We start from the raw sequence: 16,699 nt of genomic DNA on the forward strand, positions 1-16,699 counted from the left end.
TTAAGGGATTCATTTTTGTTTCCTCCTTTAGTGCTTCTGCCTGTTGACCCGTGTTCTCCTTTATTTCTTAAAGTGATTTTGTCTTTCCTTTTTAAGGGCTTGTAACTGTTGAGTCATGTTCTCCTTTACTTCTTTAAGAGAGTTATTTATGTCCTTCTTGAAATCTTCTATCAGCATCATGTGATGTGTTCACATTCATATCCTGAATTATGGGTTGGTACGGAATCTAGGACTTGCTGTTGTTGGAAAACTTGGTTCAGATAATGCCATGATTCCTTGTTTTCTGTTGGTAGTGTTCTTGCATTTGCCTTTTGCTATCAGGTTATCTCTGGTGTTAGCTGGTGTTGGTGTCTCTTACTGTGGCTAATCTATGATGTAGCGTCTCTATCTGTGCTCCTGGGAACTGTGTTTTCTCTGTGTCGACAGGTATTTACATATTCTTGCTAGACAAGCTCTCTTGTGGTTGTATTTTTATTTGTAGTGCTGTGGCCCTATTTGGTCTGGGCACAGATGGAAATGGGAAGTTTTCTGTCTCAGGCTCTTCCTAGGGTCTTATGTCCTCAGGGTTTCCGGCTGTTTACTCTGACTCATAGGGTTGTTCGTACCTGTGTTATCTGGCCTCTCCACACTCTCCACACTACTTAGTTGTTAGCTACCTCTGTGCACCACTTGTATATGGCCTACTGTGGCAGTGGGTGGGTCCAAGCCAGAGACAGAAAGAAGAAGCAATGGTTTTGGATTTTGATGATTTGAAATTTCTAGCCCACATATAAATTCTCATACCTCCATACACTGAAATACAATCTTAACTTGCTGCTGTTTTCTTTGTTAAACACCATTTATTTTCGCTCTAATATGCTCCTCCCAATTTCATGTCATCTTTCATATGTGATAATTCACTAAGTTCAATTACTGCTGCCCATGTGATCTTGGATATGTGTCTATCCATTAGAACACAGAAAAATTTCTCATTAGTTAGAACACACCTCCAAACAGCTTCCAACTGCCACTTTATCTTCATAAGAGGAGAAGCATAGAGAACACATCACTTAAATTATTTGCAAAATTCTGGCTGTCTTGTCTTATATGGATATCTCTATAATCACAGTTGCTGTGAGTTTCTGAACTAAATGCCCATATTCCTGTAGGTAAGTCAGCATTTCACAGCATTGCTCATTTTGTGTCCCTTATATTGTTCTTCCCTTGTCCACTATTGTGCTTATCTCTATGTTTTGGATAGTGTGACAAGTGGTATTGTGATTTCCTTTGGGATTTCACTTTAACTGTCACTGAATCTCTAAACACTTGAAATTTGTTGGTTTTTCCAATTATTGGTGTACCCTTCAAAATAAGCATTTTGTAATAAGGTTCCCAGCATTCTATGTGTATAAACATAAACTTAGAAGGAAATGTTACACCTTCACAATGAACAAATTTATATTAGGTTCTGTCCTATAACCTATTAATACCATACCCACGAGCCTTTAACAATTTCAGTATCAGACATTAAAATTCCTCATGTTAATCAGGTCTCAAACCCACTAGGATAGTAGATGCTTATCTCATAATAGTTATATAACCATGGCAACAGCAGGGAAGCTCTTGACTGTAAAGGCAGTGTCATAGAATGCTGTCTCCATCACTGTGTAAGAACATTGATAAGCTTTTTCTTCTAAAGACCACATGCAGTCTATTCTGACTGTGTAAAAGCTAGCCAGATGGAACTTAGTTTTCTAGTAACTTTGAGATAGAGTTTTCTGTGTCTTTAGTTAAAGGGTGTGGTGTCTTTATCATTAGTGTTTTCCATGAGATTGAGTTAGTTAACCAAGGACAAAGGCCAAGTTGTGTTCTTTTGGAAACTACTTGGAACTTCAAGGTGTGGTATCTTATTCTTAGCATTGTTATTTTCATTTAATAGCCCATGGTTCTGGGGAGTGCAATTATTGATGCCTGCTTGAGAATTTAGAAAAGACTTTAAACTTTGGGTATTTTTTTTTATTTTCCTTTTCTTTTATTTTACTGGAAAAGGAAGCGAAATCATTTTATGAGAAAAATGAAGATTTACATTGAATATATTTCTGATAATATTGAAGAAATATATAGGTAAACAAGTCAAAAGTCACAATATTCCTTGAATATTAGAGAGAAAATCTGTTGCATAAAACACAATCAAATTGATTTAAAAAGGAAGCAGAAACAAGTTATGACAGGATTGAAGATTTACATGATAAAGATTTCCAATAAAATTGTAAAAAATATAGAACAGGACAAACTTGAAGATCATAATGGAAAATTATACAGATAAAATGGCAGGCATAAAAATATCTCTTTGTTCATTGATTGTGGAATTTTAAACATTTTCTGATAAAATTGATGGTTTACAGTGAAAGTATTTCCGCTATCGTTCAAGAAGTATGTAGAAAAACACATTAAATTTGACATTATCATATAAAATTTTACACATAGATTGATAGGCATAAACTACATCTAAATTGAAAGTGGAATTACAAATATTTTCTAATAATTTTAAAGATTCTTTTGGAAAATATTTGTGATAAATTTCAAGAAATATACAGAAAAGCATGTTAAAATTGACTATTTCTTATAAAATTATACACATAAAATGGTAGGCATAAAATATTTTAATTTGATTGAAAGTAGAACTAAAATATTGTCTGATATAATTGAATATTCTCATGGAAAATTTTTCTGATAAAAGAGAAGAAACATATAGAAATCATGATAAAAGTGAAGATTGTCATGGAAAATGATACATATAAAATGGTAGACATAGAGCTGAGATGGCTTATGGGTTTTGGGGGCCTGGAGAATCAGGAATAGGGACAACATTTAAAAGATGAATGAAGAATATATCTAATAAATAAAAAAGTAAAAAACACTTTGAAATAACAAAACAGTATTACTTTACTTAAAAAACAAATTATAATTTTTTTCTAATAAAATTGAAGATTTACCTGTAAAATATTTGTTATTCTATGTCTTTTCCTTGTGGAATTATGTCCATTCCTGTTAAGAGCTTTAAAAAATAGTAATTGTTGGCTCCTGTTATTTTGGTGTATTTTTTATATTTGTGTGGTTACCTTCTGTTTGCATGGTTGTAAGATTAATTTCTTGCTTTCTCTTGCTTATAGTTTCCTTGCTATTGTTGGCATTTTCCACCTATTATCCTTTGTAGGACTGGATTTTTAGAAAGTTGGTTGTGTAAATTTGGTTTTATCATGGAATATCTTGGTTTCTCCATCTATAGAGATTGAGAATTTTGGTGGGTATAGAAGTCTAGGCTGGCATGTGTGTTCTCTTTTGGTCTGTATGAGATCTGCCCAGGAACTTCTAGCTTTCATAGATTCTGGTGAGAATGCTGGTGCTATTATGATAAGTCTGTCTTTATATGTTACTTGATCCTTCTCTCTTACTGCTCTTAATATTCTTTCTTTGTTTAGTGCATTTGGTGTTTTGATTATTTTGTGCCAAGGAGACGTTCTCTCATGGGCTAGTCTGTTTGAAGTTCTGTAACCTTCTTGTATGTTCATGGGCATTTCTTTCTTTTGATTAGGGCAGTTTTCTCCTATATTTTGCTGTAGGTATTTACTGGCCATATAAGTTGAAAATCTTCACTCTATCCTATACCTATAATCTTTAGGTTTGGTCTACTCATATTGTCCTGGATTTCCTGGATGTTTTGGATTATGATCTTTTTTTAATTTTGCATTTTTTTTATTGTTGAGTCAATGCTTTCTATGTCATCTTCATCACCTGAGATTCTTTTTTCTATCACTTGTATTCTATTGTTGATGTTTGCATCCATGACTCCTGATTTCTTTCCAAGGGTTTCTATTGCCAATAATTTTCTCCTTTGTATTTCCTTACTTGTGTCTACTGCTGTTTTTAGATCCTGAATTATTTTGTGTAGTTCCTTCACTTGTTTATATCTTTATTCATGTAAAAATTTAAGGTTTGTTTTTTGTTTGTTTTCCGTTTAATGGCTTCTGCCTGTTGACCCATGTTCTCCTGTATTTCTTTGAGTGATTATTGTGTTTCCTCTTAAAGGGCTCCTGCCTGTTGACAGATGTTCTCCTGTCTTTCCTTAAGTAATTTTTGTTTTTCCTCTTTAAGGACTTCTACTTCTTGATGCATGTTCTCCTATCTTAATTTAGTGGATTCATTTTTGTTTCTGACTTAAGGGTTTCTGCCTGTTGACCCATGTTCTCCTTTATTTCTTAAAGTAATTTTTATGTTTCCCTTTGAAAGGCTTGTAACTGTTGACTCATGTTCTCCTGTTCTTCCTTAAGGGATTTATTTATGTCCTACTGGAAATCTTCTATCAGCATTATGAGTTGTGATTTTACATTAAAATCTTGCTTTTCTGGGGGGTTGAGGATTCTAGGCCTTGGGGTTGTTGGAGAACTTGGTCCAGATGATGACATGTTTCCTTGTTTTCCGTTAGAAATGTTCTTGCATTTGCCTTTTGCTATCTGGTTAACTCCGGTGTTGGTGTCTCTGGTGTTAGCAGGTGTTGGTGTCTCTGACTGTGGCTAATCTATCATTTAGCCCCTGTTCTGTGCTCCTGGAGGATTGTTCTCTCTGTGCCTTTTCAACAAATGGTGCTGGCTCAACTGGTGGCTAGCTTGCAGAAGAATGTGAATTGATCCATTCTTATCTCCTTGTACAAAGCTCAACTCCAAGTGGAACAAGGACCTCCAAATAAAACCAGAAACATTGAAACTAATTGAAAAGAAACTGGGGAAGGCCCTTGAGGACATGGGCACAGGGGAAAAGTTCCTGAACAGAACACCAAGAGCTTATTCTCTAAGATCAAGAATTGACAAATGGGACCTCATAAAATGACAAAGTTTCTGTAAGGCATAGGACACAATCAAAAGGACAAATCAGCAACCAACAAATTGGTGAAAGATGTTCACAAAACCTCAATCTGACAGTGGGCTAATATCCAATATATACAAAGAATTCACGAAGTTAAATCCCAGAAAATCAAGTAACCCTATTAAAAAATGGGGTACAGAGCTAAACAAAGAATTTTCGCCTGAAGAACATTGGATGGCTGAGAAGCATCTTTAAAAATGCTCAATAACATTAGTCATTAGGGAAATGCATATCAAAACAACCCTGAGGTTTCACCTTACACCAGTTAGAGCAGCTAAGATTAAAAACTCAGGTGACAGTAGGTGTTAGTGAGGTTGTAGAGAAAGAGAAGCACTCCTCCATTGCTGGTGGGAATGAAAACATTCCAAAGGAGCCTGCAATACCACTCCTGGGCATATACCCAGAGGATTCCCCAACATGCAATAAGGACACATGCTCCACTTTGTACATAACAGCCCTATTTATAATAGGCAAAAGGTGGGAAGAACCCAGATGTCCCTCAATGGAGGAATGGATAAAGAAAATGTGGTATATTTACAGAATGGAATACTACTCAGCAATTAAAAACAAGGAATTCATGAAATTCTTAGTCAAATGGTTGGATCTGAAAAATATCATGCTAAGTGATCACAAAAGAACACACATGGAATACAGCCAATGATAAGTGGATATTAACTCAGAAACTCGGAATACCCAAGACACAAGTCACATATCAAATGACTCCCAAGAAGAAAGGAGAGGGCACTGGTCCTGAAAAGGCTTGTTCCAGCATTTTAGGTGAGTACCAGGACAGAGAAGTAGGAGGGGGTTGATAGGAGAATGGACAGAGGGAAGAAGGCTTAGTGAACATATGGGGAGGCAGGAACCGGGAAAGAAAAATCATTTGGAAAGTAAATATAGAATATAGAAAATAAAAAAATTCAGGTAATTTCTGGCAATAAATACATAAAAATAAATAAATAAATAAATAAATAAATAAATAAATAAATAAATAAATAAATAAATAAAATATTTCTTTGTTCATCCATGGTGGAATTATAAATACTTTCTGGTAAAATTGAAGGTTTACTTGGAACATATTTCCGATAAAATTCAAGAAATAGGTAGAAAAACAAGCTAAAATTGAATTTATTATAGAAAATTATACACAAAGATTGATCGGCATAAACTATTTCCAAACTGATTGAAAGTGGAATTACAATCATTTTCTACTAAAGTTGTAGATTCTATTGGAAAATATTACTGATAAATTTCAAGAAATATAAATTAAAGGACGTTAAAATTGACTATTTCTTGTAAAATTATACAGATGAAATGGTAGGCATAAAATATTTCTCATTTGATTGAAAGTACAATAGAAACATTTTCTGATAAAGTTGAATAATGTCATGGAAAATTTTTCTGATAAAAGTGAAGAAACATATAGAAAATCATGTTAAAAATAAAGATTATCATGGAAAATAATACAGATAAAATGATAGACATAGAGGTCAGACAGTTTACAGGATTTTGTGGGGCTTGAGAACCAGGAATAGGGACAACATTTGAAAGGTGAATGAAGAATATATGTAATAATAAAAAGAGAAGCAAAAAAAAACCACTTGGACAAAAAATTACTACTTTTCTTGAAAAACAAATTATGAACATTTTTGCTGTTATAATTGAAGATTTACCTGAAAAATATTTGTTTTTCTTTGAATTTTTATTGGGGAATTGAGTCCATTCATGTTAAGGGATATTAAGGAATAGTGTTTGTTGGCTCCTGTTACTTTTGATGTAATTTTTATGTTTGTGTGGTTACCTTCTGTTTGCCTGGTTGAAAGATTACTTTCTTGCTTTTTCCTGGGTATAGTTTCTTTGCTTGTGTTGACATTTTCCACCTATTATCTTTAGTAGGGCTAGTATATGGAAACATAATTGTGTAAATTTGGTTTTAACATGGAGTATCTTGGCTTGTCGATCTATGGTGATTGACACTTTTGCCTGGTCTAGTAGTCTAGGCTAATATTTGCGTTTTCATTCGGTCTGTACGAGATCTGCCCAGGAACTTCTAGCTTTTATAGTTTCTGGTGAATAGGCTGTTGTAATTCTGATAAGTCTGTCTTTATATGTTACTTTATCCTTCTACCTTGCTGCCCTTAATGTTCTTCCTTTGTTTAGTGCATTTGGTGTTTTCATTATTTTGTGACAGGAGGACTTTCTGTCCTGGTCCAGTCTGTTTGAAGTTCTGCAGGCTTCTAGTATCTTCATGGGCATCTGTCTCTTTAGGTTAGGGCATATTTGTCCTATAATTTTGTTGAACGTATTTACTGGCCCTATAAGTTGTAAACCTTCACTCTATTCTATACCTATAATCTTTAGGTTAGGTTTTCTCATTGTGTCCTGTAATTACTGGATGCTTTTAGTTATAAGCTTTTTTTATTTTGCATTTTTGGACTGCTGTGTCAATGCTTCGAATGTAATATTCAGCACCTGAGGTTCTTTCTTAAATCTCTTGCATTCTCTTGTTGACGTTTGTGTCCATGACCCCTGATTCCTTTCTAATGGTTTCTATCTCCAATAGTTGTCTGCCTTTGTGTTTCCTTAATTTTGTCTACTACTGTTTTTAGGTCCTGGATGGTTTTATGCAGTTCCTTCCCTTGTTTATTTCTGTATTCATGTAATAATTTGAGGGTTTTTTGCTTGCTCTTTAAGGGTTTCTGCCTGTTGACCCATATAGAAAATTATGTTGAAAGTGAAGATTATCATAGATAACAGTACAGATAAAATGGTAGACATAGAGGTGAGATGACTAATGGAATTTTGGGGGCCTGCAGAACCAGAAGTAGGGACATCATTTAAAAGGGGAATGAAGAATATATCTAATAAAATAGAAACAAAAAATAATTTGACATAAAAAACTTTAATACTTAACTTGAAAACAAATTATAAATATTTTTCTGATAAAATTGAAGATTTACCTGAGAAATATTTGATATTCCATGTCTTTTTATTGGAGCGTTGAATCCATTCATGTTAAGAGATATTAATGAATATTGATTGTTGGCTTCTGTTTCTTTTGATGTAAGTTTTGTTCGTGTGGTTACCTTCTGTTTGCTTTGTTGGAAGATTACTTTCTTGCTTTTTCTTGGGTATAGATTCCTTGCTTGTGTTGGTGTTTTCCAAATATTATCCTCTATAGGGATGGATTTATGGAAAGATAATTATGCAAATTTGATTTATCATGGATTATCTTGGTTTCTCCCTCGATGGTGATTGAGATTTTGCTGGGTATAGTAGTCTAGGCTGGCATTAGTTTACTCTTTGGGTCTGTATGAGATGTGTTCAGGAACTTCTAGCTTTCATCATTTCTGGTGAGAAGGCTGGTGTAATTCTCATAAGTCTGTCTTTATATGTTCCTTGATCCTTCTCCCTTACTGATCTTAATATTCTTTCTTGTTAAGTGCATTAGGTGTTTTGATTATTCTGTGCCAGGAAGACTTTATGTACTGGTCATATCTGTTTGAAGTTCGGTAGGCTTCTTGTATATTAATGGGCATCTCTATCTTCAGATTAGGGCAGTTTTCGCCTATAATTTTGTTGAAGGTATTTACTGGCCCTGTAAGTTGTAAATCTTCACTCTATTGTATACATATAATCTTTAGGTTTGGTCTGTTCATTGTATCCTGGATTTCCTGGCTGTTTTTGGTTACAAGCTTTTTTTCATTTTGCAGTTTTTTGACTGTTGATACAATGCTATCTATGAAATCTTCAGCGCCTGAGATTCTATCTTCTATTTCTTGTATTCTATTTTTGATGTTTACTTCCATGACTCCTGATTCTTTCCAAGGGTTTCTATCTCCAATAGTTGTCTCCCTTTGTGTTTCCTTAGTTGTGTCTACTGCTGATTTTAGATACTGGATGGTTTTGTGCAGTTCCTCCACTTATTTATTTCAGAATTCATATAAAAATTTAAGGGATTTTTTGTTTACCCTTTAATGGCTTCTGCCTGTTGATCCATGTTGTCCTGTATTTCTTTGAGTGATTATTGTGTTTCCTCTTAAAGAGTTTTTACCTGTTCATACAAGTTCTTCTGTATTTCTTTAAGTGATTTTTGTTTTTCTTCTTTAAGGACTTCAACCTGTTGAGCCATGTTCTCCTGTAATAATTTAAGGGATTCATTCTTGTTTCCACCTTAAAGGCTTCTGCCTGTTGACCCATGTTCTCCGTTATTTCTTAAAGTGATTTTTGTGCTTCCTTTTTAATGGCTTGCAACTGTTGATTCATGTTCTCCTGTACTTACTTAAGGGAATTATTTATGTCCTTCTTGAAATCTTCAATCAGCATCGTGAGATGTGATTTTATATTCAGATCCTGCTATTCTGGGGTGTTGGGGAATTTACGACTTGACATTGTAGGAAATCTACATTCAGATGATGCCATGTTTCATTCTGTTTATAATGTTCTTGCATTTCCCTTTTGCTATCTGGTTATCTCTGGTGCTAGCTGGTGTTGGTGTCTCTGACTGTGGCTAATCTATCATGTAGCCTCTGTATATGTGTTCTTGGGAGCACTGCTCTCTTTTTATAGAGAGGTACGTACAAACTCTTGCTAGACAATCTCGCTTGTGGTTGTATTTATTTATGTAGTTCTGTGGCCCTATCATCTCTGGGTGTAGATGGAAATGGGAAGTCTCCTGTCCCAGGCTATTCCTAGGCTCTTATGTCCTCAGGTCTTCAGGCTGTTTTCTCTGAGTAGTAGCAGTGGTCCTACCAGTATGATCTCACCAATCTGCATTCCTGAGGGTTAGCTACCTCTGTGCACCACTTAGATATGGCCTACTATGTCAGAGGATGGTTTCAAGCCAGAGACAGAAAGAAGAAGTGATGGTCCTGGGTTTTAATGCTCTGAAATTATAAGCCCCCAAATTAATTCTCATGCCTCCACACACTGAAATACAATCTTAATTTGCTGCTATTTACTTTGTTAAGCACCAATTATTTTCCCTCTAATACGCTCCTTACAATTTCTTGTCATATTTCATATGTGGTAATTCACTAAGTTCAATTAGTGCTGCCCATGTGAACTTGGATATGAGTCTATCCACTAGAACACTTAAAAGCTGCTCATTTGTTAGAACACACCTCCAAACAGATTCCAACAACCCCTTTATCATCCTAAGAGGTGGAGAATGGACAATACAACCCCTTATTTATTTGAATAATTCTGGCTGTCTCGTCTTATATAGATATCTAGATCATCAAAGTTGCTATGAGTTCATGAACTAAGTGCCCATATTCCTGTCCAGAAGTCAGCATTTCACAACATTAATCATTTTGTTACCCTTATATTGTTCTTCCCTTTTCCCCTTTGGTGCTGATCCCTGAGATTTGGATGGTGTGAAAGGTGGCATTGTGGTTTCATTTGGGATTTCACTTTCACTGTATCTTAATCTCTAAACACTGGAAAATTGTTGATCTTTCCAATGATTGTTGTACACCTCCAAATAACTTTTTGGATTAAGGTTCCCAGAAATCTATGTCTGTAAACATAAACATAGAAGGAAATGTTACACCATCACCATCAGCAAGTAAAAGTAGGTTCTATAATATAACATATGAACTCCCTATCCACGAGGCTTTAACTACAATTTCAGTACCAGACATTAAAATACCTCATTTTAATCAGGTTTCAAACACACTAAGAGAGTTTATGTTTACCTCATAATAGTTGTATAACCATAGCAATAGTGACTGTAAAGGCAGTGTTATAGCATGCTGTTTCCATCACTGGGGAAGAACATGGGTAAGTTTTATTTTCTTCTAAAGCCCACATGTATTCAATTCTGACTGTGCAGAAGCTAGCCAGATGGAACACAGTTTTGTAGAAACTTTGAGACAGTTTTCTGTGTTTTTAGTTAAAGGTTGTGGTGCCTTTATCACTAGGGTTTTCAGTGACGTTGAGTAGGTTAACCAAGAACAATGACCAATTTGTATTCTTTTGGAAAGTACTTGGAACTTCAAGGTTTGGTATCTTAATCCTAGCATTGTGATTTTCCTTTAATAGCCCATGGTTCGTGGGAGTGCAATTATTTATGCTGTCTTCATAATTCAGAACAGACTTGAACTTCAGGTTTTTTTCTTTTTCCTTTTCTTTCTTTTTATTGAAAAATGAAGAAAAAACATTTTATGATAAAATTGAAGATTTAAATTGAAAATATTTCCAATAATATTGAAGAAATTTATAGAAAAACACGTCAAAAGTGACAATATTCTTCGAATATTAGAGAGAAAATGTTAGACAGAAAAATCTTTGCTAAATTGATTTAAAAAGGAAGAAGAAACGTGTTATGACAGGATTGGAGATTTATATGATACTTTCAATAAAATTTTGGAAAAAAAGCAGAATAACATGATAAACTTGAAGATTATCATGGAAAATTATACAGATAAAATGGTAGGCATAAAAATGATGGTGGAAAATAAACATTTTCTGATAACTTTGAAGGATTACATGGAAAGTTTTTCCAATCGAATTCAAGAAATATGTAGAAAAACACATTAAAATTGACTTTATCATAGAAATTTGTACACATGGATTAATAAGCATAAACTAATTCCAAATTGATTGAAAGTGGAATTACAATTATATTCTGATAATATTGAAGATTCTTTTGGAAAATATTTCTGATATATTTCAAGAAATATAAGAAAACGCATTAAAATTTACTATTTCTTGTAAAATTATACAGATAAAATGGTAGGCATAAAATATTTCTTTTTTTTTTTAATTTTTTAATCGATATAATTTATTTACATTTCAAATGATTTCCCCTTTTCTAGCCCCCCCTCCCCGAAAGTCCCGTAAGCCCCCTTCTCTTCCCCTGTCCTCCCTCCCACCCCTTCCCAGTTCCCCGTTCTGGTTTTGCCGAATACTGTTTCACTGAGTCTTTCCAGAACCAGGGACCGCTCCTCCTTTCTTCTTGTATCTCATTTGATGTGTGGATTATGTTTTGGGTATTCCAGTTTTCTAGGTTAATAACCCCTTATTAGTAAGTGCATACCATGATTCACCTTTTGAGTCTGGGTTACCTCACTTAGTATGATGTTCTCTAGCTCCATCCATTTGCCTAAGAATTTCATGAATTCATTGTTTCTAATGGCTGAATAGTACTCCATTGTGTAGATATACCACATTTTTTGCATCCACTCTTCTGTTGAGGGATACCTGGGTTCTTTCCAGCATCTGGCAATTATAAATAGGGCTGCTATGAACATAGTAGAGCATGTATCCTTATTACATGGTGGGGAATCCTCTGGGTATATGCCCAGGAGTGGTATAGCAGGATCTTCTGGAAGTGAGGTGCCCAGTTTTCGGAGGAACCGCCAGACTGATTTCCAGAATGGTTGTATCAATTTGCAACCCCACCCGCAGTGGAGGAGTGTTCCTCTTTCTCCACACCCTCTCCAACACCTGCTGTCTCCTGAATTTTTAATCATAGCCATTCTGACTGGTGTAAGATGAAATCTTAGGGTTGTTTTGATTTGCATTTCCCTAATGACTAATGAAGTTGAGCATTTTTTAAGATGCTTCTCTGCCATCCGAAGTTCTTCAGGTGAGAATTCTTTGTTTAACTCTGTACCCCATTTTTTAATAGTGTTGTTTGGTTTTCTGGAGTCTAACTTCTTGTGTTCTTTATATATATTGGATATTAGCCCTCTATCTGATGTAGGATTGGTGAAGATCTTTTCCCAATTTGTTGGTTGCCAATCTGTCCTCTTGATGGTGTCCTTTGCCTTACAGAAACTCTGTAACCTTATGAGGTCCCATTTGACAATTCTTGCTCTTAGAGCATACGCTATTGGTGTTCTGTTCAGAAACATTCTCCCTGTACCGATGTCCTCAAGGGTCTTCCCCAGTTTCTTTTCTATTAGCTTCAGAGTGTTTGAAAGTAGAATTGCAAACATTTTCTGATAGACTTGAATATTCTCATGGATTTTTTTCTGATAAAATTAAAGAAAACTATAGAAAATCATGTTAAAAGTGAAGATTATCATGTCAAATAATACAGGTAAAATGGTAGACATAGAGGTGAGATGGCTTATGTGATATTGGGGTGATGGAGAACCAGGAATTGGGACAACATTTGGAAGGTGAATGAAGAATATATCTATTAAAAAAAGAAGCAAAAAAGAACATTCTGACAAAAAAATTACTACTTTACTTGAAAAACAAATTATAAACCTTTTTCTGATAAAATTAAAGATTTATCTGAAAAATATTTGTTGTTCTATGTCTTTTTATTGGGGAATTAAGTCCATTCATGTTGAGATATATCAAGGAATAGTGATTGTTGGCTCCTGTTACTTTTGATGTAATTTTTATGTTTGTGTGGTTACCTTCATCTTGCATGGTTGGAAGATTACTTACATGCCATTTCTCAGGTATAGTTTTCTTGCTTTTGTTGGTATTTTACACCTATTATCCTTTGTAGGGCTGGATTCATGGAACGATAATTTTGTAAATTTGGTTTAATCATGGAATATCTTCGTTTCTCCATCTATGGTGATTGAGACTTAAGCTGGGTATAGTAGTCTAGGCTGGCATTTGTGTTCTCTTTGCTTCTGTATGATATATGCCAAGGAACTTTTAGCTTTTATAGGTTCTGGTGAGAAGGCTGGTGTAATTCTGATAAGTCTGTCTTTATATGTTACTTGATCCTTCTCCCTTACTGCTCTTAATATTTCTTTGTGTAGTGCACTTGGTGTTTTGATTATTTTGTAGCTGGAGGACTTTCTGTCCTGATCCAGGGCTTTTGAAGTTCTCTGGGCTTCTTGTATGCTCATGGGCATCTCTCTCTTTAGGTTAGTGCAGTTTTCTCCTATAATTGTGTTGAAGGTATTTACTGGCCCTATAAGGAGTAAATCTTCACTCTATTCTATACCTATAATCTTTACATTTGGTCTTCTCATGGTGCTGGATTTTCTGGATGTTTTGGGTTACAAGATTTTTTCATTTTGCATTTTTGACTGTTGAATCAATGCATTCTTTTTTATTCAATATATTTTTATTTACATTTCAAATGATTTCCCCTTTTCTGGTTCCCCATTCCCTAAAAGTTCTATAAGCCCTCTTTCCTCCCCCCGTTCCCCCATTAACCCCTATCCACTTCCCCGTTCTGGTATTGCCCTATAGTGCTGCACTGAGCAGTTCCAGAATCAGCAGCCACTCCTCCATTATTCTTGGACATCATTAGATATGTGAATTATGTCTTGGGTATTCCAAGTTTCTAGGCTACTATCCACTTACCAGTGAGTGCATACTATGATTGACCTCTTGAGACTGGGTTACCTCATTTAGTATGATGTTCTCCAACTCTATCTATTTCTCTAAGCATTTTATGAATTCATTGTTTCTAATGGCTCTATAGTACTCCATTATGTATTTATTCCACATTTTCTGTATCCATTCCTCCATTGAGGGACATCTGGGTTCTTTCCAGCTTCTGGATATTATAAATAGGGCTACTATGAACATAGTGGAACATATATCTTTATTACATGCTGGAGAATACTCTGGGTATATGCCCAGGACTGGTATAGCAGGATATTTCATAAGTGAGGTGCCCAGTTTTCTGAGGAACTGCCAGAGTGATTTCCAGAGTGGTTGTACCAATTCGCAACCCCACCAGCAGTGGAGGAGTGTTTCTCTTTCTCCACATTCTCGCCAATACCTTCAGTCACCTGAGTTTTTAATCTTAGCCATTCTGACTGGTGTAAGGTGAAATCTCAGGGTTGTTTTGTTTTCAATTTCCCTAATGCCTAATGATATTGAGCATTTTTTTAATATGCTTCTCAGCCAACCGAAGTTCTTCAGGTGAAAATTCTTTGTTTAGCTCTGTACTCCATTTTTAATACGGTTATTTGGTTTTCTGGGTCTAACTTGTTGAGTGCTTGTTTATATTGGATATTAGGCCTCTGTCAGATGTAGGGTTGGGAAAGATCTTTTTTCAATTTGGTGGTTGTTAATTTGTCCTTTTGATTGTATCCTTTGCCTTACAGAAACTTGTACTTTTTTGAGGCCCCTTTTGTCAATTCTTGATCTTAGAGAAAAAGCTATTGGTGTTCTGTTAAGGAACTTTCCCCCTGTACCAATGTTCTCAAGTCTCTTCTCTAATTTCTTTTCTATAAGCTTCAGTGTGTCTGGCTTTATGTAGAGGTTATTGATCCATTTTTAGTTGACCTTTGTACAACGAGATAAGGATGTATCAAGGAGATAAGGAGATAAAGATGGATCTTCTGCATGCTGACCTCCAATTGAACTAACACCATTAATTGAAAATGCTATCATTTTCCACTGGATGTTTTTATCTCCTTTGTTGAGGATTTAGTGGCCATAGGTATTTGCATTCATTGCTGGATCTTCAATCCTATTCCATTGATCTGCCTGCCTGTCACTGTACCAATATGATGCAGTTTTTAACACTATTGCTCTGTAGTATTGCTTTAGGTCTGGAATATTGATTCCCCCAGAATTTTTTTTTGTTGTTAAGAATAGTTTTAGCTGTCCTGGGATTTTTCTTTTTCCAGATGAATTTGAGAATTGTTCTTTATAACACGATGAAGAAGTGAGTTGGGATTTTGATGGGGATGGTGTTGAATCTGTATATTGCTTTTGGCCAGATGGCCATTTTAACTATATTAAATCTGTGAATCCATGAGCATGGCAGATTTTTCTATTTTCTGAGGTCTTCCATTTCCTTCTTAAGAGACTTGAAATTCTTATCATACATATTTTTCACTTGTTTGGTCAGAGTCACCCCAAGGTACTTTATATTGTTTTTGGATATTGTGATTAGGTAGTCAATGCTTTCTATGTAATCTTCAGCACCTGAGACTCTTTCTTCTATCACTTGTATTCTATTGATGATGTTTGAATCCATGATTCCTGATTTCTTTTGAAGGGTTTCTATCTCCAATACTTGTCTCACTTTGTGTTTCCTTAGTTGTGTCTACTGCTGTTTTTAGATCCTGGATTATAATGTGCATTTCCTTCACTTGTTTATTTCTGTATTCATGTGATAATTTAAGGGGTTTTCTTTTGCTTGCTTTGTAAGGGCTTCTGCCTGTTGACCAAAGTTCTCTGTATTCCTTTAAGTAATTATTGTGTTTCCTCATAAAGGGCTTCTACCTGTTGAAACATATTGTCCTTTATTTCTTTAAATGATTTGTGTTTTTCCTCCTTAAGGACTTCTATCAGTTGACCCAGGTTCTCCTGTGATAATTTAAGGAATTCATTTATGTTTCCTCCTTAAGGGCTTCTGCCTGTTGACCCATGTTCCCCTTTATTTCTTAACGTTATTTATGTGTTTTATTTTTAAGGGCTTGTAAGTGTTGACTCGTGTTCTCCTGTTTATCTTAAAGGAGTTATTTATGTCCTTCTTGAAATCTTCTATCAGCATCATGAGATGTGATTTTATATTCAGATCTTGCTTTTCTGAGGTGTTGAGGAATATAGGAGTTACTATTGTTGGAGAACTTGGTTCAGATGATGTCATGTTTCCTTCTTTTCTGTTGGTAATGTTCTTGCATTTGCCTTTTGCTATCTGGTTATCTCTGGTGTTATCTGGTGTTGCTGTCTTTGACTTTGGTTATTCTATCATGTATTGGCTATATCTGTCCTCCTGGATGTTCTGTTCTCTCTGTGTAGACAGATATGTACATATTCTTGCTAGACCAGCTATCTTGTGGTTGTAATTGTCTGTGTAGTTCTGTGACCATATCAGGTCTGGGTGCAGATGGAAATGAGAAGTCTCCTG

The sequence above is a fragment of the Apodemus sylvaticus genome, chromosome X (assembly GCF_947179515.1).
Source record: "Apodemus sylvaticus chromosome X, mApoSyl1.1, whole genome shotgun sequence".
NCBI classification, from domain to species: domain Eukaryota; kingdom Metazoa; phylum Chordata; class Mammalia; order Rodentia; family Muridae; genus Apodemus; species Apodemus sylvaticus.